General features: G+C 39.5%; 1 protein-coding gene and 1 long non-coding RNA gene across 7 annotated transcripts in view; one reads left to right on the top strand and one right to left on the bottom strand.

The window, feature by feature from the left end:
• Nucleotides 1-22446, bottom strand: part of LOC309353385 — a 307936-nt gene that overhangs the window by 88684 nt on the left and 196806 nt on the right. The gene's annotated exons all lie outside the window — the stretch shown is intronic.
• CDK14 (cyclin dependent kinase 14) overlaps nucleotides 1-22446 on the top strand; it is a 232342-nt gene that overhangs the window by 204170 nt on the left and 5726 nt on the right. Inside the window, exon 15 of one of the 6 annotated variants that reach the window (XM_081882550.1) lies at nucleotides 12609-12809. The exons of the other annotated variants lie outside the window; for them this stretch is intronic. The gene's annotated coding sequence lies outside the window, so the exon portion shown is untranslated. Of the gene's footprint in view, nucleotides 1-12608; nucleotides 12810-22446 lie in introns of those variants that run through there. 6 annotated transcript variants of the gene reach the window in all.

The raw sequence follows: 22446 nt of genomic DNA, 5'->3' as shown, positions 1-22446 counted from the left end.
GCCACAGCCTCTCCTATATTTTCCCATTTTTGTACTTAACCAGTCAAAACCTTACTTTTTCAGTGTCCAAGATGATGATAAATAGTTCACGTGCATTAGGTTGAGTCTTTTGAAAGATATGGTAATAAAACGATTAAATATGCAGTGTTTCAATAGTTAAAGTGAAATAGGGGGATTCTTTTGTTCACTTACATTTCAGTTTTATATATTTTGATTTGAGGTATGTATAAAGCCTGAAGAAATTAGTGCTGTGCTGAGCCTTGAATACTCTCTAGATAATTGAACTAATTAAATCTTTACCAACATTAACACAACTCCAGCATTCCTCGGACAGTGGTTAATTATTGCAGGAACATGGCAAGCTTCAGCTAAACAGATGAAAATAGAGTCCTGTGGAATGGTTATTGAGTTTATTCTTTATTCATCTTTTGATAAGGTTTAATTAAAACTGCCTCTCTCCATTGTGGTAAGAATGAATGTGCTTGTTTTCTTAGTGAAAGCCGAATTATTCCCTTCAACCATGGTTCAGCAATCAAAGCTGCTTCAAAGTTTTGGGTTATACTGTAGCTGTGGAGATATAATTGCTGAAACTCTCTATGAAGGCTTTATTCTTTCTTGTGTTTCTTTATTTTTATTTTTATTTAATTTACTTTCAAGAATTACAACATCCTTTTCCAGCTGCAGTTAAATTTTCCAAATGTTGATTATATATACATGGTGAAAGCTCAGAAAGGAGTAATTAAAAAACAAACATACAAAATATTTATTTAAGCTCTCCCCTGACAAAATAGTAAGAGGTCATTATTTTAAAATTGTAGTTGCAACTGGTATTTTTTTTTAACTTGGCATCATTTAAGCAAAAATCCTACACTTGTTCAGAAGCTAGACTTTAAGATGAAAAAAAATAATGACTGTGTTTTTAGTGGACAGGAATAGTGACTCTTTACATAGGCATACCAGGCAATGATTCATTTTAAAGCAAAAGTGCTAAAAGTATTGATGCCTTGCCAGTTTATAAGAAAAGCAAAACTCACTACCTCTCCAGATATGCAGTTCCATTTGCTACCCACAGATACACAACTTCATTTTTGAAAACTTATTTTTTTGTGTGTTTTTTGAAAAACAGTACAATAAAGCTATTTTAAGAAACTTACTATGCATGTCCTATTATGTCAAGATGAGGTTTGATACCATGGGGGAAGGAACCATATTTCTACCTTAAAAGTCAGCAACAGAATGTGCAGATGTGGCCAACACCTGTAAGTGTGCAAGTAGTTGGTTATATGAACAGTTTGTGAATCACTGTCCATGCTAGGCTGTGGGAATTGGGCTAGAGTGAGTTAGGAGCCCAGACCTGAGAGTTAGGGCTGAAGAACAATTTGAAAAGATGGCAAACCAAAAGGCAGAACTGGTAGAATATGACAGGAGTTGGCATCAAGAAGCAGTCTGGATTGGGAGGCAAACCAAAAGGCAGGGCCAGTGGATAAGCCCAGAGTCATAAAGAACAAGGCAAGAAACAGAAGTCACACTACAGCTTAGATAGGACTTGTTGCTTGACTGAATCACCACTGAGTCAGGAAATCCTCTTATATTCTTGCCCATTAGTAGCCAATGACCAGCCTGGGAAAGATCAGTCTGGAAAATTTGTCCCTGAGACGCTAGAGTGACACTGCTTTTCAGGAGCAGTTCCTGACAATCATACAGGTATCCATTCCTTTGTGTGCTAACACTTCATCGGATCCTCCAAGCTGGAAGGCAAGAAGATGGGAAGTAATGCTTCTTCCTGACCCAATACTACCCTTCATGCCAGTGAGCATTCTGATAACCTGGTGTAGTGAATGCATCACCTATGATGGTTCTTGCCCTCTGGAAGTAGTTATTCAGTATTCTGGCCCACACAAGCTCAAGTGATAGCATTATGTAAACTTCTAGGCACAGGATATTGGAGCTGTAATTTTGGTGCAGCAAATCTATATTCCTCTAGTGACTGACTGGCTGACTATTCCTCTAGGCCTCCAAGCAGTGCGTAATGGCATTTGATTGCAGCCTTGGTCTAGTTATGAAAATTTAAATATCTGCTTCTAAACGTGTCAGGCAGCCTGATTGGAAGGTTGTCCCATCTCCAAGTCTTGTTTGTGATGTCTGAGCTTCAATGACCTATTTAGGTATGTGTGGTGTTACTGGTCCTGTGTAACCTTTTTAAGGTACACATAGGTTTTCCTAAAGGGGAAGATCATGTCTCTCATAGACTTGCATCAGGAGAAGGATGCGAGAGGGAGATAGGTTGAACACCCTCATGCTGCAGTTCTGATCTGGATCGGAGCCCTCACAACTTTCCTATAGTGCTATATTAGTTGATCATGAGCAGGTATCATGAGCAGTTTGTTACATTTCTATATTATGTGAAGCAAAATCACTGGAAAGAGAAAAGCCAAGTACAGTAAATAGAAATGTTCAGCTGGGGTAGAGGGGTTCATACTCTAATCAGTATTAGATACCCAGAGGCTTTTTTCTAATGTAATTTTCTATTTTTGTAAAGATTGTTTTTCCCCCTGGATACCAAAAAAGACAAGCCCTTTGCTGTAATTATATTGAACACTTAAACAGGGAGAAAAGAGCAGATGTAGCATTTTTTCTTGGTAAGTTCTCAGTAACCTTGCATCTTAAAGAAACCCTATTTTCTTATACGGGGGCGGGGAGGCTCTGTAGATGTATAGCTATCATAAAGAAGAAATATCCTTCCACCAGTTTTTATCCTTCTAATAGTACTGACACTAGCTCAGTTTGCGCATAATGCTAAGCCAGACCTTGACTTAGTGTAAGCATGTGGGTTCTGGAGAGGAAACCACAACTGCTTTGCTTCTTGTCTGGTCCTGCTGCTGCTGTGCTGCAGTGAGCTAAACCACAGTTTGGCTTGGCCCTGTCATCTGAAACAAGTTTGGCAAATCATGAACTGTAAGCCATGGTTTGGCTTAGCATTGCATGCGAACAGGGTCACTGGTTTCATTTGTAGTTTGTGTTGATTAATACCTGCTTGACTGATACTATGCCATCCTTAAGCAGAAACACTGCTGGATTGAAATTAAGAGGGAGAACTGCTGAACCATACAAGTATGTAGCTAATTCAATCAGAGAAGCATGAGAGAGGACGAGAATGGCTAATTGTGTAGGACAGCTTAGTCATTATTTTTGCTCTGAAATGGTGGGAAGCAGCCTGGGTTTCTGATGCCATCTCTCTGGATTTGGCAACATTTGGCTTTAACCCAAAAGAGAAAATGGAGTGTATACGTTTCCAGCAGGGTCTGTTGCTCTTGCACAGAATGGCTAACAGTGACATTAGTAGACAGAATGACCATTCCCCTAGTCTTCCTTTAAGCAGATCCTTTTAAATGTATTATTGGGTGGATGGCCCATTACTTTGAGGTGTTAACTACCTTCCCCCCCCCCTCTTTGTTATATATACACTACATTGTTTTCACTGGAATTTCATTTCATCCCATTCTTTATTTTGTACTTATGTCCGGAATTAATTGTGTTGACCTTACCTAAAAGTGGCATGGCAGTTACAGCCCGGCATATCCATGCCGCCATCACCTAGCCTCTCCTTGCCAGGCTCCAACAGCCAACAGAAGACATAACTTCTCCCATTGGCTTTGGGAATTCAAATTGGCCCATCTGCAAAATTGGCCAATTATAAGCAGGTGTGGAAGCAGAGATTCAGAAGGGTGGAGCTGATAGCGACTCCTAAAGGAGTCCTCACTGAAGGAGTCTTCACTGAGGTCCCCTCACCTGGCTTAAAGCAGACCCACCTCCTCGCCCTTTTCGTTGCCTTTTCGATCTCCCTCCATTCCTTAACTCATGGTTGCATCATTTCATTTCTGTGTGATATCTTGTTTGACTTTGCTATGGGTTGCTTCGGTATCAGTATTCAGTATATCACCCTCTGTTGGAAACAGCATAATACCAGGTAGATGTTTTCTGAAACTGAACCATATATATGTTTGTGTAGTGATTTTTAAATACTAAAAAGGGTCCAAGCAAGTAAATTTATAGTATATTTCAACATTGAATCCCCCCATCAAATTTACTTCAGAATTCAAGCTTATTAGGGCCCTAAGAAATATTGTTGCATAGTTGCTACAAAAAGAATGTGAAATTGGGACATTGAGCATGTGGTGTTCTTGATCATGTTAGGGCCTGTCTGCTTCATTTGCAAGCACAGCAGTTTAAAATATGTCTGTCGTAAAGCTCAGTTCTTCTCTGAAATGTAGCCTTGCATGCGTCTAAGGGTTCTCCCTGCCCCCCCATGCAGTCCTTGCATGAATGTAGGTTAAGTCCGACCACCTATGCTGGATGTATATTACTATGAACATGGTTGCTATAGGCACTTGCTCCTTGAAACTCGGCTGCATATTTCTCATGCAAGTAGCCAATAGCTATGAATAAAATTAATCTATCCCACTTCACGACATATTTTTTCTTTTGAACTCCCAAACCTGGAATGCTCTGCTGCACACCGAGCAATAGACTATGCCTTTCAGATATTGTCTGTGAATTATCCCACCTCAAACTTTAGTGTTACTTCTCTGCAGAATTTGAATGTTAAAAGCATGTTTATAGAGGTGTTTGTGTTAAGAAGCAAGAACCTCAAGGTCTATGGCTGAGTCTTACTCTGTGAGCTGCCTGTGTCTGTTTCTCCTGCACAGCCTTGTACATACACAGAAAGGAATGACATTTGTAACATTAGTCCCTGCAATTGGCAGGCAGCATGGATCACCTGGACTGCCCAGAGCTGATATAAATACAGGTAAGGGATTTCTGCCCTTACCTGTTTAACAGACCAGTGCCCTCTGCCTGCTGTACTTGAGACTCATGCAAAAATCCCTTGCGCCTGCATCAAACCTTGGGACCCTAGAGCTGGAGAACATAACTATCAATAGGTTTGCATTCGGGTGTGACTTCCCATGATCCTGGAATGGCCCGATTCTTTTGACTTTTAAAAACATATATTAATTTACAAAAGCACTGTTAGCTTGCCCTTTCTGACAAGCTAGTTGCCTTTTCTTCAGTTGGTGTTTCAGCTACTAATACTAAAAGCCATCCACTGGGGGCTACCAATTGCGTCTAGAGCGTTGAGGGAGACGAGCGATGTTATCCCATTTTTTTCCTGCCCATATCCTCTCTTGCCACTCTTTGCAGCGGATATTGATCAATTTTACTTCTAAAACACCCTTCATCAGTAGAGATCCCAAAGTAGTCACAAGCTTAAAAAAATAAAACAGTAAAATAGTGTTTCAAACAGCAGCAATTCACAATAAGCCTGAGATCTTAGCAAATTTTAGTCCAGTAGTGGCCATCCATCTTTACTGGGGAAGGAAGATGGCATCAGAGGGAAATCAGTGCAGAGTTGGGCAGGGAGGTAGCTAATTGCAAGCATGTGCTTAAAAGAACATGTTTAATATAACATGTAGTTTGACCTTCTGAAGTTTACCCAGTAATACATGTGTTCATAATAACACATTCAGATTTTAGGATGCTGAATACACTAGTAACTCATATGTAATTCTTCTCGACTGATTTTACAAGAATTAGAATGCTTCAAATACAGTGTTGAACAATAAGCCCTTTTACATCTTTAACCGCTTTCAAATGTATTTTTAATCCATTAACAAACTTCCTAATACAGCATTAAATCTACATCTTCAAATAGATTTTCCTGCCTTTCACAATCTTTTGTATTCATTTTATTCCGTACCTTCCATTTTTGGTTCCTTTCCTTGACCTTAGCATACAAATGTGTAATGGGAGAAAAAATGATTGACTCGCAGAACAGGGGTCTGCAGTGTAGTGATTTCATGCTCAGTTGTTGGCTAACAAGCTGCCATAGTTTCATTTAGTGAAGCCCAGTTGCAAAAGATGAAGGGTTGTGTAAGGCCCAGCTGCCAAGGTTACAGAACAGACTGCTTAAAGGACTTCAAGGTTCCAAGTGTGAGGGGAATTGTCTCTGCCCAGCAGGTATGGAATAGATTTAGACAGAGTCTGTTGTGCACAAGATGCTGACTGGCCTAAGCAATTCATAAATCCCCACCTAAATTACAACATTCTCCTCCCATTTTGCTGTGTACATACTTAACCCTTGCACAGCTGTTCTGGAATAGCTTGTCTTTCAAAATGGGCATGAAATATAAAAAAGCTGTTTCTACATACTTTGTGGTAATAGGTTGAGGTAATGATCCATGATAGAACCTGGCGTAACCAAATGCATGCATGTACTACTCTACTGATATAGCTTTATATTTGAAAAGAAAAAGGCAGTCCTTTTAATTACCCAAATAGCTTGATAGTCAAGGGCCTCTCAAACTTTCTAAGCCCCAGGCTTGCTTGACAGGGCTAAACATTTCTGAGGCCCATGAATCATAATATGGTGGTGGAGGGGTAGAGCCAGTAATATGTATAGGAGGAAATTGGCGTAATCAGTTGCTAATTACTGATATCCTTTTATATTGACAGTTAATAATTCTTGGGAAATTGTTAGATTCATTGCTAAATTTCATTGTGGCAGGAATTCCAGAGTTCAGCTTTTCTCAGGCTGAATACAGACATGCTCTCTGGGGGTATTGTGACTCAGCCTTCCCATTTTAGGCAAAATTTGCTAATTCGGAACATATCTCTCAGCCTCAGACCTGCTACCAGGTTTCAAATTTCTAGTGTTTCCAGCCTTTCTTTGTATTCTTTAGTCTTCTTTCCTCTACACCACCTCTTTAAAAGCACATGGTGTTTTCAGCTGAAAAATCCATATCTGGGAAGATTTCAGTTAGTTATCTGCTTTTGTCATTTACCGTATTTTTCGCTCTATTGGACGCAGTTTTTCCCCTCCAAAAATTGAGGGGAAATGTGTGTGTGTCCTATGGAGCAAATGCAGGCTTGTGCCATAGCCGCGCGCAACCCCTCCGGCAGGGAGAGGCTGCACGGGGCTATGGCTTCTTTAGCCCTGCGCAGTCTCCCGGCAAGGAGAGGCTGCACGGGGCTAAAGGGGAAGCCAAAACAGCGAGCGGGATCCATCCCGCTCGCTGCCTTGCCTTCTTCCATAGCTGCGTGCAACCCCTCCGGCAAGGAGAGGCTGCATGGGGCTATGGCTTCTTTAGCCCTGCGCAGCGTCTCCCGGCAAGGAGACTGCCTTCTTCCAAAGCTGCCTTCTTCCATAACTGCGCGCAACCCCTCCGGCAGGGAGAGGTTGTGTGTAGCCTGTACGTTGCTCTTTGGGGCTGGGGGAAAAAAATTTTTTTCTTGATTCCCCCCCCCCTAAAAACTGGGTGCGCTCTATGGTCCGGTGCGCCCTATGGTGCGAAAAATACGGTAAATCCAAGAGAACATCCATCCTTCCAATTCCTGAATTATATACTGTAATATAACTGGATGATGCAACTGGCATCTACTATAAAATTAAACATAGAGGATAGTTGAAGTAATAGGCTATTTCTATCTGTGTCAAAAAAGGTGTCATAGTGGTTAATTAAGTTGTTTTGCAGTTTTTAGCTCCAAGGTTTCTCTATGCATTTCATTAGCACTTATTATTCAAACACTTCATATGCAGATCTGTCTTTAAGTAATGTAGACTAAATTGTAAAGTCTTTTCATATACCGTATTGGCCTGAATACAGTGGTACCTCGGGTTAAGAACTTAATTTGGTCCGTTCTTAACCTGAGGTACCACTTTAGCTAATGGGGCCTCCTGCCACCGCTGCGCAATTTCTGTTTTCATCCTGAAGCAAAGTTCTTAAGCCAAGGTACTATTTCTGGGTTAGCGGAGTCTGTAACCTGAAGTGTCTGTAACCCGAGGTACCACTGTATAGGCCTCATTTTTTCCCCAAATTCCGACCGTGAAAAGTGACCTTACAAAAATTCGCTTTTTCAATATCTCTGCTGAAACAGACATATGGTAAAACGGAACAGGTGTGAGTGCCTGCGGAATTTTTAGAGAGCGGCTTATATTCAGGTATTGTCTTTTTTTTCTTTCACCCTCTTGAATTCTAAAGATGTGGCTTATATTCGGGCCAATACGGTAATCTTTCTCCTGCTGTGCATTAAATTCATCATAGCTGATAGATTTTCCTTAATTTTGTGGAACTAGGTAACATTTTTGCTTTTATTCTGTTGTTGCCTTATAATTCCTATTCATAAGGAATTCCTATTGCCTTCTCACTTCCCACTTCAAAATTTACTTTAGAATCATATCACTGCATTTACTAAAAAGGAAGACAGCAATATGAGGTAATAGTAGTCAGTGCATTCTTTCCCACAAAAATGCACCCCTTAAGGAATTATATGGTGCTTTTTATTTACTTCTTACATTTTTCTTTCATGCTTTACATTAGTATAAGTTTACTGCATCCTAGACACTTGAGAAATCAGCCTGCTGGTCTGTTCCTTTACTGACCCCCCCCCCCCTTTTATAAGCTGCTATGGCAACATTTCTTATCAAAGGACCTTGACTCTTGAATGTATGAAATCCCAGCTGTAGAGTTTGATACACCGAAGTAACTTCCACTTTACCAAATTCATCCTATATTTAATTCTATGGGTACAAACCTTTCTACAGGGCATAAGATGATTCAAGAACACAATGCGAGATAGCTGCTGATCACATTCTTCCAAATCTCAAATTTCAAACAATACTTACAAATATTTAAAATGGGATAGTTCCTTCTCCTGGTCGTTAGATGAACAATTTGCAAATGACCCCAGGGAATTAATGTTCCACAATTTCCATATCATCCCTGTAGCAGAAGGCAAAACGTTGAGAGAACTGCTAAGCAAGCCCTGTGACATTAGAAGAAAACCCCAACAAAACACTCAAGCAACTTCTGTCCCCCAGCCAGGTTCCTCTGTCTTAACTTAACAGGGCACTGAGTTACCTAACTTGGGAAGACTGTTTTCCCTTTAGTTTTACCTGAGAAATACATTCCCCTAGCATAAGATATGTACCTCAATTCTGATGATAAAACCTTGTTCTGTACTCTAAAAAAGTAGTGAGCTAATTCCATTTTCAATGGGAGTTGACTTACAAGTGAGAAATGTGTTTGAAGCCAAGGTATGAACTGGAAGTTCTAGAAAGCACCATTCCTTACTGTCCGTATGCAAGTTGTCACTTGTCCGTATGCAAGAGGTTCCAATAATCAAGGCTGTTCCTTCCTGATACTATTAAAAACAGGAAAACTCAAATTTCTCTTTGCCTACCCCTGAACTAAAGCATTGAAAGCTTAAACTTGGCTTATTATAGCATATATTTATCAATAGATTGCAAAGCAAGTTTGCACTGAGAGTATAATGTGAATTGTTTTGAGATCATAATTATTGCAGGCCCCAACATTTCTCTCTAACTTATCACACTGTTTTATCTCAAGTAATTCAGATCCTTGGAGACTCCTTTCTTCAAAGCTTTGGAGAGGACTTTAGTGGGGTTAGATTGGTGAAAATGGGCAGGTTTCAAAACTAAACTACCGTACATACCTCTGCTGTTTCAGTTTTCTGTAATCCTTTTGGACACTAGCAGCTGTAAAGCATGGGCCATGGGTGTTTCATTGTTTAGAAAGCTACGTGTCTCCCAATTCAGTCACTAAATTAAACTTTTCTGCTGACTTGTGTTTATTTAAACAACTTTGATTAAGTAATTATACTAGTTTGGCTGTCATGGTTTCATTGGTCTCCTATAGCCCCTGGAGGGGGAAGGCAGAAAAAGACTATTTATGGTCAGCTGGAGGTCTTGTCCAGAGCTGCTTGTACCTGCCTAACGTCAAGTACTATATTTATTAATTGAACTCTAACCTTTTCTTACCCTGAACTTTCATTATGAGCCCTTTCTTGATATTTCTGAGTGTTTTTTTCTAGTCCTGCCTGTTTGCTTTAAAATATTTGTTTATTTAAATATTTGTTATTCTCTTTACCCAAGTATTCAAAGGTGGCTTGAAGCTGCAGATTTAGAAAACGTCAGCAAACAATAAAATATATAATAGAAAGCATTAAAATAAAGGCAACAAACAAAAAACAGAATGGCAGCAATTAAAACTATAATATCCACTAAGTATGTCTGATAAACACATAATTGACCCATAAATCCTTCAGTTTTACACATGTGAAGGTTCTGTAAACCAAAACTGATTCCAAGATATTGCTAATGCACTATCCCAATGCACGGTATGTCAAATCTTTTGCATTTAAGGTGGTCTGGTCAGTACTTCAATATGGGTGATCATGTGGGAACCCTATGTATGCTGTCTTTGAGTTTCGTTGTGGAAGGAAGGTGCGGTATTAATTAAATATGAATGCATAGCTTTGTGTAGATTTTCATAAACATTATTAAATATGACTTAAGAAGAGAAATGCCAAATCTCTTCCATTTGTCTTAATTACTTTTGCAGGTTGAATACAAACCTGCAAATAGAAGGAATCTTTGGATACAAAATCTGTACATAGATGGCATCTCCCACTTAACAGCAAATCTGTTTAACATTTTCCCTTAGATCATGGGTGGATAACAGTTTTCAGCCTGGAGCTGTACCCCTTTTTGGCCAAACTTTCAAGGACCACATGCCAGTTCTGTTTGAGGTCAGAGGTCAAAGTGAACCAACCAATTAATATAATTTTTGCTTTTGTACAGTAGGCAAGCTTTCACACACACTAACAAACCCCTCTGTAGCTTCCATCCTGATGAGCAAGAGGCATTATCAGAATTCAAGGCAAAGATACTCAGGGATGGGGTGTAGCCTAGGGAGAATTCCAAGAGTCATATAGAGAGACCTGGAGGGCTGCATCTGGTCCCCAGGTTTGATGCCCCCCACCCCTTCCCTAGAGCATTCCTCAAAAGTAAGAAGCTTTCCCACTTGTGCAGAAGCCTGTTGTACAAGCAGAAATATGAAAACCGTGATAGAGGACCTTTTTTAGCACTGCATAACCTCTTGCAGAAGTTATTGACACAATCATTTATTAAACAATGCAAGCAACCCCTCCCCCCCCAAAAAAACTTATGGCTCAGTGCATCTTTTTAAAAGGCATTCACTACACTAAACACCCAGAAGTCCTACACTTCTCAGTAGAATTTGTGAGACTCAAGGAATATGAAACCATAGTTTGTTTACCTGAAGCTAGCTAATGATCCTCTTTTGATATTTCTAAATTACTTACATTTGGGGCACAGTCTTTATGGAAGACAAACAGAATGGGGCCAATGAAGACAAATTCTTAGATACCTAAAGGAGTCAAGTCTTAAAAAAAAAAGAAAAGGGGGAAAAAGACGGAACTTTTCTAGTCTCAAAACCACCTAGTGATCCGAGGTTGGTGGTCTCAAAACAAAACAAAACATTTGTGAGGAAACAGATACCAACCTGCCATAGATATACATAGAGTGAAGATGTTTTAGTTTAAAAGAACAGCAGCTGAGAAACAGTTATTTGATCCCTGCTGTTTGAGGGACAAAAGAAGAGCGTTTTTGCGATCACTCATCAGTGATCCCTGTGCAGCTTGATTCCAACAGCCGCAACAAAACCACAGATGTTATAACAACATTGCAGTAGGTGGTATGTTGCAAATCTTATGCAGAGTAGTATCAGACAGATGTATTGTTCTGTTGCTTCCAGAACTATTGCCCAGGTTTGCTGCAACAGTTCAGCTAGTCTGTACATAATTTGTAAATTATGTGCCTGAGTCACCTACTCTATTTATCTGAAGTAGTGCCATAACTTGCAAGTTGTGTGTGTGCTTCACACAAATAGAAGTATGAAAACTTCCATAGGGCCCTTCTGTCAGAACTATCATAGAAGGTTGCATTATAGTGATTGTGTGTTTGTGAGAGACAGACAAAGACAGAGGACAGGATTCTACTACCTGTGTTTTGTTCAGATGTTGTGTGCACAAAATAAAAATAAGTACTCATGTCTAATGTGCAGACCAGTTACAGACACACATTAACAGACCTTTTAGGGTCGTCGTCCCCAGAAAAATCAACTTTGAAATATTATGATTTGGAGTTAGGAAGAAGCACTTAACCCTTCCCTGCCTTCTGCTTCTCTGTTCCCAATTGCCCTATCCTCAAACCACCTTTTTTTACCTGTGGGTTTCAAATGCATGTTAACAGTTCTTTTTGGAAAAATTAAATAACAACACACTAAGCACTGCTTTGAAGCAAATCCATAGAACACAAATCATGTATGTATTGATTTATAGGTTTGCTGCATACAAAGCACCTGGTTTTTCTGTGGCATTTTTCTCTTTCTTCCTCATAATCGAATTACGAAGAATTATTTGATGTTGTTAGCACTTAACCTAGACTTTTTTATGAAATCGGTTGCTCAGTCAGCATGCCTGCCACCTATGTCCACACAGCCAACATATCTTTACAATATCTAGGTCCTTCTATCTGAAGGATTGTATGAAATTTTATGTTAAACGGTGGTCTGCTATCCACACATCCATTTTATTTTCTTTGAACATGGACCACAGTTAAGTGTATTGTACAACTAGGCAGTTTGATATCACTTTGATAGACACAAAGTGACCTTATATGTGCACTCCTGTGTACTCTAATCTGTGGTCTCCCATCTCCCACTCGACAGGAATTCTGAGATGTTGATGGAACCCTCCGTTTCAACAGAGCAGCTGTGCTGACCTTTAACCCTTCACACTGGTTCTGACAGCTGCCTGCCATGTGTAGAGGAAACCTCACAGACGAACATTTCTGTCCTGAAGTAAAGATTTTTAGATAAACATGCCAAGCACTACTATGGATACTACTTTTAAAAATAAATAAGCTACTGAATATATAACAGCAGGATACGTTGTAGACTCTTAAAAAATATATACACACTGTTGCTAGCTTGTTTTCCTGAAGAACTTTTAAATAACAAAAATTATCATAAACTTAAAACTGCACACCAAATGTAACCAATCTGAAATTTATAAATTTTATTAAATGAAGTTAATTGGGCGCCGCAAATATAGGCTTATGGCATTACTGGCATATATGTAGGTGAGGTGATTCAGACACTTCTAAAGCAACTGAACTTGTGTGCAGTTTTTAAATTTTAATCCAAATAATACAACCTTTTCCCAATTGTTGTTGTTTTTTTTGGGGGGGGGGATTAAAACACAACTTTAACCAAAAAGAAAACTGCTTTAAAAACCTTTGTTATGTGTTAAAACATGGTGACTTGAATGTCAGGTTCATCTTGCTCTTATTGAGAGTCCAGTGTTATGTGCTAATGTTTTCCTGCTGAGCTGCTATTGCCTTTTTGCGCAGCTGTCATGGTATTAATATAATATACCTTCCCCATTTGTGTAGAGGTCACTATTCTGTTGCCCACTCACATTACGTCTCCTCAGATATTAACTGCTTGAGGTTTTTTATCTCAATAAATATTCAATAGTACCTCAACAACATGAGGTACTGCTTTTTCTAAAATGAATGAATGAATAAAAATACAGTAGAAGACTTTTTTTATTCATTTGTTTCTTAGCAGGAGAAGAATGTCTCCTGGTTAAAATCATATTCTATTCAAATTCTTACCTTACCTTACAAAATAGTTGCCTCTTTTTTCTATTGGACAGTTTGACAGACCGTAATTTAGTGCTGTTAATTTTTTTGTCCATGTGTTTCCAAAAATTAAAAAAAATGGGTGGGGGGGACATCTTTCTCTGTGTAGGGTGTTAAGTGTTCATGTCCTTAAATAAGGCAAATGGATATTATATTTTCTACCTCTGTCCAGCTGGCAATTCTGTTAAATTGGCACATGAGTGCCTCTTTAGTTGAGTAGTGAAAACGTTTCCACCATTATAAGCCTTAAAATTCTATACTTTATAATAATGGCATCTCATGAGCTATCAACATGAAACCTGATATTACGCGATCAACCTGATGAGGTCTACAAAATTTCAAACTGATCCAATGAAAATTGTTGGATTTACAGTAAGTTTAAAAGTGCTGAAATCTACACTTTTATTGGTTTAAAATTTTGGTTTGATGAAGTTCTGAGCAGCAATTCAAAGGTAATCAAGGTTTACCTGCCCCATTAAAGTCAAAGGTAGCAATTACTGGTAAAATAACTGTCAAAATACTACGGCACATGTGCATTTTACATTTTGGAGCAGAAATTTGCCTGGACTTCAGTGTCTGCACAGTGAGCCACCTAATGAATGCTATGTGCAGTTTGGCACAGTGGTTGGACAAACTTCTTGGGCTCAATAGCATGTACAATTTGTGATGTTGCATAGCATCTTTACTGATCACAGGATACATTTCTTAAGGCATCTAGGGAGATTAAATTTGGAACTATTTAAAATGCAAGCATTAATGTTTTTCAATACCTGGTTAGACATTCAAGTCATTTAAGATGATACTGTGAAATACGCCACAGGGCCCACTTTCCAATACAGTGTCAAGAGACTGCATTTTTTATGTTTGTTCGATTTTAATAGTAGATGGGGTAATGATTTCATCAAGTTAGATAGTATTGCAAGTTATACAGGAGGCTTGTTGACAAGGTTCTTGGGGTTATATCCCCTGTTGCAAACATATAGTTTGCCTTCTAGAGCCTTCTTACGTTGCTAGCTGCCTAACAATACACATATAGAAACTGTTTCTAAAAATGCTTCCCTTAGTACTGAAATAGGGTGTCATTTTTAAGCTTAAACTGTTACACAATTTCAAAGCAGACTTAAAGAAAAAATAATTACAATACACTGCAGAAATGTCCAGTTTGTTGTATATCAGAATGAACTACATTCCCATGCCTGTCACAGATATAACTGCTGGATGTCATTCTAACAGCACGGCTCCATTCCGCCCCCCACTCCACCCCCAGCAGATTTCCATGTAGCCTTTTAATCTGTCTCTTGTCTTTGGGTGTTTACACTTGATGCATTTAACCCAATGTTGTAGATATTCTACATATAAGGGCTTTAGGACTTGCTCAAGGGATTAACTAGCATTCTAGTGTCCTTCCTTTATCCACTTCAGTTCCTACATTCTTTTGCATCTGATACATGTTTTGACCAGATCATATTTCTCAAAATATTTAAGCCCACAGAAAGCAATTGACATAATGAACTAAATTCTTCCATATACTTTTCTAGGCTTATTGGTTTACATTATACATTGGATTTCACAATTGAAATTTAATGTATGATTCAAAACAAATCACAATCCTTTCCGTACCAGGCAGCTCACACTGGTCAATTCTTCCTCACCTTGGCTGGTTCTCATCTTGTTAGCCAACTATGTGTCTCATTGGAGACTTCTGACCCTCTCGTGTTTTTCCAACACTTTGAAATTTCTTGATACTATCTTGTTTTGACTAAATGTTGTTTTTGCTATGTTGTTACTAAAGACACTTCTTCATCCTAAACATGTTTACTATTTCTTACTTTGAGCTGTTCACAAATGGTTATGCTCCCGCTATCTTAACTCATACCAACTGTGTCATCATCTATGTTTATATAATTTCATGTTCTTAGTTTACCTCATTAGCTTACCCAAAGGCCTCACACTAACCCTTTCCCATAGCTAGTATTTTTTTCAAGTACAGTGGTGCCCCGCAAGACGAATGCCTCGCTAAACGAAAACCCGCAAGACGAAAGGGTTTTCCGATTTTTAGCGGCTTCGCAAGACGAATTTCCCTATGGGCTTGCTTCGCAAGACGAAAGCCCATAGGGAAATCTCCGGGGACAGTGGGGAAGCGCAGCGCGCCTTCTCCTCTGTTCCCGGACCTGTCCTAAGGCTTGCGGTGGGAGGTCCGGGAACAGAGGACAAGGCGCGAAGGGCTTCTCCTCTGTTCCCGGAGCTTGCGGTGGGAGAAGGGTTTTTCCTCCCCACCGCCAGCCTTCAGAACAGCCTTCTGAATGTTGGCGGTGGGGAGGAAAGCCCTTCTCCCCCGCCAGCCTTCAGAAGAGTTCCCGCCTAGGCTGCGGATAGCAGCCTGCTGCCCCGCGCAAGGGGCGCTCTTAAGCAGAGCGCCCCTCGCGTGGGGCAGCAGGCTGCTATCCGCAGCTTGGAGAGCCCTGCAGGGAAGTCCCGGGAAGGCAGGCAGGGGGGGAAGCAAAGACTTTCGCCCCCCGCCGGCCTTCAGAAGAGGTCGGGGGACAGACTGTCCCTGGACCTGGTCTGAAGGCGGTTTCATTAGGAACGCATTGATTGATTTTCAATGCATTCCTATGGGAAACCGTGCTTCGCAAGACGAAAAACTCGCAAGACGAAAAGACTTGCGGAACGAATTAATTTCGTCTTGCGAGGCACCACTGTATCATTTCTATGGAGTTCCTATCAAAGTAGGTTTCTGGAATTCTTTCTTCAAGTTTCCCCCCAATAACATGCATATGATGTATCACAAGTTAACAGCATTAGGCTGCATAGCAAGGATCTGTCATGTTGTTCTTGTTTCCCCTCAGCTCCTGGGAAAAGGAGTATGGGTTTTACAGAGCGATAGCTATCTTTAGCAAGTAGTTCAATACTGCTCTCACAAAACAATTGTGGTTTGCTGTCCAAAGTTGGTAGCTGCTCATGGCATGGGAGCAAGGAGCTATGTGTACATCTCTGAAAGTGAGGTTGACTAAGGATTGGGAAGCCACATCCTCCACTTGAAAGGCTTTGCAATAAGAATTTCATGATCTCTTTCGTTTTCTCTAGCATTTGTGTAGGTGGGCAAAGATTTTCTAGCTCCATGTAGTATATGGATAATTGTGAAGTGTATTATATACCTATTATATAAGCTTATGGTTTGGTTCCATTGACAGTGAATATCTCTAAAGTTAAGCGTGAGAGGTTTTCATTCCATTTAATAGTGTGTGTATAGTTAGTGGCTCCAGGACTTTAAGGAATTTGATTTACCGTAATTATTTTAATTGCAATGAGCTATCCTATAAAACAATACAGTAACAAGTGAACATAAAAAGTGGGTCATAAAAGTAATCTCTTCCCCCCACCCACCCACAAGAAGTATTTTGTGCTGTAGGAACCGACATATTGCATTCCTTTATGTTTTTTTATAAAATAAAATCTTCTCCCAACTCAGTATTACAGTCTTATTGAAAATGTATTGCTGGTCTTAAAAGAATAATTTCTTTTGGATAGAAAATAGAAGAAAATGATTATTTTTGGCTCCTATTTGGTATTACCTTTTTCAATCCAAAAATATTTCAGTAAAGTGCAAAAAAGGCTACCTGGGCTGTGGACAAATATTGATAATAAACAACAATTAGGGTTTCCTTGTTTGAAAATAACTCTTGATTATGACATTCCCAGCTACGCTGGTTCTCTTAGATTTTCCTTCAACTTATCCTTAAGTCCTGTACTGTGTTCATTTGCCATGTTAAAAGTTGGAAAAGCCTGTCTGTAAACAATTCCATTCACTGTAAAGCCCTCCAGTCACTCTAATAGCTAATATCCAGAGTTATATACAGTATTAGTTTCCATTGATCATTTGCAGCAAAATATAGTTGTACATATAATTTAAGGACTTTTCAGTGCCAGTGTAAGTGCTGTCATATGGTGGCCATCCTGGGACTGCACCACTTAATAATTCAGTTTTTTAGCTTGCAGTGCTAAAATCTTCCCTGTCCATGTAGCATTCCAGACCTAGCCTGCTTCTTGATGTTCAGTTTGTGTTTAGAGAGGCCTCTTTTTATGGGAGAGCAAGCATTCAAACTTGCAGTTCACTCATCTGCATTCTGAAGGTGTAAAATGCCAGGAGGGTTGTCTCATATGCTTTTTGTAGATCAAGTCTTTGGATAGAAGAACACTTTCTTAAGGGCCTTTCTGCACCTGTATTTTAAAGAACTACCCAAGTTTTTTCATCGTCGTATATTTGCCATTCATAATATAGTACTTTTGAGAAAACATGGGTTTTCAGAATGATCCATCTGAATTGTGCTCAATGACCTATCTTCCTCCTGCCTGGAGCTATGGGGTTGTGATGTGGATGGTACAGGTGCAAAAGGCGTTTGTACCCACTTCACCCAATTGAGCAGTCACTTTTTCCCCCTTTTCACTCACAGTTGCACAAAAAAGTTCATAGCTATGATAAATAGCCCTAAAAATGCAGTTAGGATGCAGATCCCCAGCCGTAACCTCTGTGAGAAGCATGAAGAATCTAGGTACTAATCATGGAGGAGTAATTAAGAAAATGTAGGCATAGACCAAATTTGGGGAAAAAATGCCACATACTATTGAAGAAATACTGTATTAATGCCCTGTTGATAATTACAGTTTTTATTATTGAGGCAAGTGCAGGCAGGAGATTAATAGATTTTATTTCTTTAAGCTTCCGTGCATGTAATTCACTTGGGTATTTTAATAATAGAACAACAGGTAAAGCATACACTGAAATGCATTACATTCAGCACTAAGGTGGAAAATAATTGATTATGCAAAGTAGGCCTAGGTCCATGTAAATGTTTAGGGATTTTACTTATCAAATGCATGCTGGTGTCTCAATCTTTTGGCACTTTTTAGTAACTAGAGCATGTCAAAATGTAATAATTGTTTGCTTTTTATTTTAGTACTTTCCCCCTACTTCCAAAATATATTACCTCCGCAACTTTTGAGCTATTTCTCCAAACTAAATATCCCGTGTAATTTCAAAACTAGAGTTCCTCATTTTTTTCTAGGAAAAGGTCTGCAATGTCTCGGCCGTTTAAAAAAATCTTAGTGGAACACAAACCCCACAAACCACTTTAATTGCCATTTATATAAGGCTGCATATGAAAATATCCAGGAAGGAATCTATTATACTTTTTCATTTCTCCTCTGTTAATGAAATGTGCCTTGATTCAGAACATGCTCACATATACTCCTCTCTAAAACATGACCACTTGCAAATCTACCTAAGCAGCTTTCCTAGCAGAGGTGTAGTGGGGGGCAGTGGGGCCATGGCCTCAGGCACACATTTTTGAGGGGGCACAATCAGGCGCCCCAATGGCAGGCATGAAGCCCTGGCAGCTGAGGCATGGCAGCAAGCGCTTTTTAGTGGGCAGGTGATGGACGCAGTGGCTGAGGAGCCTGTTGGAGGCAGGTTCCATTCACCCTCCATGCGGACTTCACGTGTGCCTCCATCCCAGCTGCCCAGTCCACCAAGGGGGCACAACATTTGCCCCAACCCACGCTATCCCGCTATTTCCTTGGAAATAATGGGTTTTCATTAGGAAAATGTTATATCACAGTGATAGAGCACATGTTGTGCATTAAGTAGGTTCCAGGTTCAATCACTACTGTCTCCTGGGGCTGGACAAATCTGTCTGAAACTCAGAGCCACAATCAGTCAGTGTAGAGCTAGATATGTTTGTTAGAGCAGTGTAACTGTCTATCTGAGATCCTTGGAAGGAAAGGATAGTATATAAATGTAATAAATAGCTAAATAGTTAATACAACCTCAATTTGGGAATTGACATAGCTGTTCCTTCTTCCTTATAGGCCTCCCTCTTTTTTGCCTCTGCTGCTGGGGGAATATTCTTTGCTACGGTTCTCCCAGCTCCTCCCTCTAACAGAGAAAGGGAGGGAGGGAGAGAGAGTTCCCCAGGAAATAAGCTTACCGCAGTGTGCTACTTCTAACTACTAACTGGAAAGTCAAGAGATCACAATTTTTCCCAAACGTGCCCATGCAAAATAAGAAAAAGAAAAGCTATAATTCACTTCCTTCAATTATTACCCATTGAAACTCTTATCATAATCAGTCTTAGTAACTTTCTCTCCAGTATATATTTTTTATTCAAAACTGAGCCTTACAAATTATCTCTATTTTAGTTTACGAATAGGAAGAATGGGAAAAAAGTAAGCCCGAACCTGTTTGCTTGAAATTAAAATCCAATTGAAATGTGTCCATAGTAGCTTTCTATTAATTCCTAATAAACAATGGAGCTCAATAAAATGCACGCATGGTTTAGCACAGGAACAGATTCCTTATAGCTATAAATCAAACTAGAATGGGTATTACCATCGCTAATACATCCATTAATTCAACCTCACTGTTAACGTTACTACAGCTACGAAGAAAAACTTGGCTAATAGGCAGCTGCCTGCAATGATCCTGGCCTGAGGAAAAATTGCAAAGTTGAGCTAACACTCCTTGTCTTACTGAGCACAATAGCATTTACTTTTAAATCCAGAAACAAGAAAAATGTGAGAAACCAAGGCAATATGTTTATAGTGCATTCATTTGCAGTCTGCTATGTATCAAATCATATATGTACACAAATGTACAAACAGGAATAATCTAGGTGTAGGTATAATTCATGTTGCATATGCATAAGCAGAAGGGGGAGGGGAATTTATGAGAGGCTGGCCAGGTTTAATTTGTGTCTGCTTGTATTTAGCACTTAAAGTTTCTTACATTCAGTTTGCTCAGAAGCGTGATGAAGTGCTTCTTGCTTCTGCCTCAAATCAGAAATGCATGAAGTGCAGCTGCAGAGATAATACATTCTCCCCAAAGGCTTTGGCTGAGCAAATTAGGTGTCAATGGGGTGCCTGCGCAGGCAGTACTCTCTCTAATTAGTCTCTTGAGCCTGGTTGGTGGCGAGAATAAGATGATCTAATCAATTGGTCTGTGTCTGATGGTACGTGTAAAAATCCTACCAGGCAGAGCTGTCTCCCACAGGTCACTCACCTGCACAGCAGGATTGCTCATTTTCATTTTTCATCTCTTCCATCACATGATGCTGACAGTTGGTTTTAAGAAAATTGAATTTAAAAAAAGAAAGAAAGAAAGAAATCTGGTTCATAGGGCATCTGGGTCAGAATTAAGTTGCATTATGGGTATTGGTGATCCAGTTCATTAACATGGGTAGCAGAATACTAGCATGAATTTGTTTGCCATATACATGGTTTTGTCAATAACATAAAATCTTTTTATTCTTGATTCACAAAAGATGATTTCAGTAAAAGTGTAAGCAAGGTAAGAGTGCTTGTTCAATGCATTCGAGGGAGTGGTATCTATTGCCTAATATTATCAATGGAATTTACCGGTAATTGGGAATGGCACTTTGCATGCAGAGAAACAGGGCATCCTCTTCGTTATCGCTTCGCTTTTAAAAAAAAACAACCCATGTGATTGGAGGAACCAGTATTCTAAAGTGGTATCAAGCCAGCTGTGTGCATTGAGCCTTGAGTGTGTTCAGCATGCTAAGACACTGTGGGAGCCTTGCCCCATCCTTTTTCTCAGAATGTACCTCCAAATGGACTGCCCTTAAAAGTCATGGTGTGTATGCAAAAAGAAGCTAGCATGCCCTAAGTATTTTTTTTAATTGGGACAAATATTCTGGAAATAGTGATATCTTACCCCATGCCTTGAACTATAATTAATATTTTAAATCAAAGCTTTGTCTCACTTCTGTTCTCCTCAGACTAGCAGCAACAGTATTTTAAAGTTATTATTTGGCTTCTTTGTTCAAGTCAGAAATGGTTCTCTGATTTATGAGAGAAGCAGCTCTATATGGCACAGGATTTGTGGACAAGATGAAAACATGATTGTACTGATTCTTATGCCCTTAAGTTGTAGCCTAATCATGCTCATTTTTTTCTGTAAATATACTGTGAAGAAATCAAACCTACCCACACAACCTTTTGCGTTTCAAAATTAAAAGTGCATTTTTGTGGCAGTATGTTGTTCTACGTCAAAGGGATTTTTGAGGATCTCTGAAAGCAAGCCTTCCTTTGCTCTTGGGAAATCAGGGGTTGCAAATACTGGATTTTGCAGCAGTTGCTGTTATAAGCAAAGATGTGACCGGAGGCCATATCACCATCTGCAAAGATTCTAAGAGAAACTTTGATTTTTCCTGATCTGAAGAAAAAATAAAAATTAACTGGATTCTTTTCTAAAATAGCTTTAAAAATACTGCCGTGAAACCAAGGACTGGTCTATAATGTAAGAACGGACATTGTGTCTATAAACACTTGTGCACTGAGTAAAACCCATTGCCTTGTCTCCTAGACTTTGTATTGGTTCATTCTCTCCCTCAGGCAAGTGTGTTCTCACTCTTCTGGCAATGCAAAATGTTGGATTTTTTTAAATGACGCCATAACAATAAAATACCATATTTACTCAAGTATAATGCACCATCAAATCTAATGTGCACCTTAATTTTCACAATGTAATTTGGCCAAAAAAGGTGAGCATTAGATTTGAGTAAATACGATAATCAGTCTCCAACTCTATTTTCTGCTAGTTCTGCACACTAACATCAGCAAATGCTTGTTTGAAAGGATGAAGTTTACCCACAGTGATTAAGAAAGCACTTCCCCACTTCCTATTTCAATTCTATGTACTTCATAAGGCACAAATTAATGCTACTGAAGGTGGCACCAGTGGCACCAACAGCACCCGCTAAAAAAATTGTTAAGAGGAGTCAGTCAAACAGTTGAGCTAATCAGTCAGAGGGTATTAGGAAGGTATAGGCCGGTAAATAAACTAA

Source organism: Podarcis melisellensis (genome assembly GCF_964234715.1).
Source record: "Podarcis melisellensis genome assembly, chromosome: 12".
In the NCBI taxonomy this organism is placed as follows: domain Eukaryota; kingdom Metazoa; phylum Chordata; class Lepidosauria; order Squamata; family Lacertidae; genus Podarcis; species Podarcis melisellensis.
The sequence above is the reverse complement of the archived record's forward strand: the minus strand, read 5'-3'. Positions and strand labels throughout refer to the sequence as shown.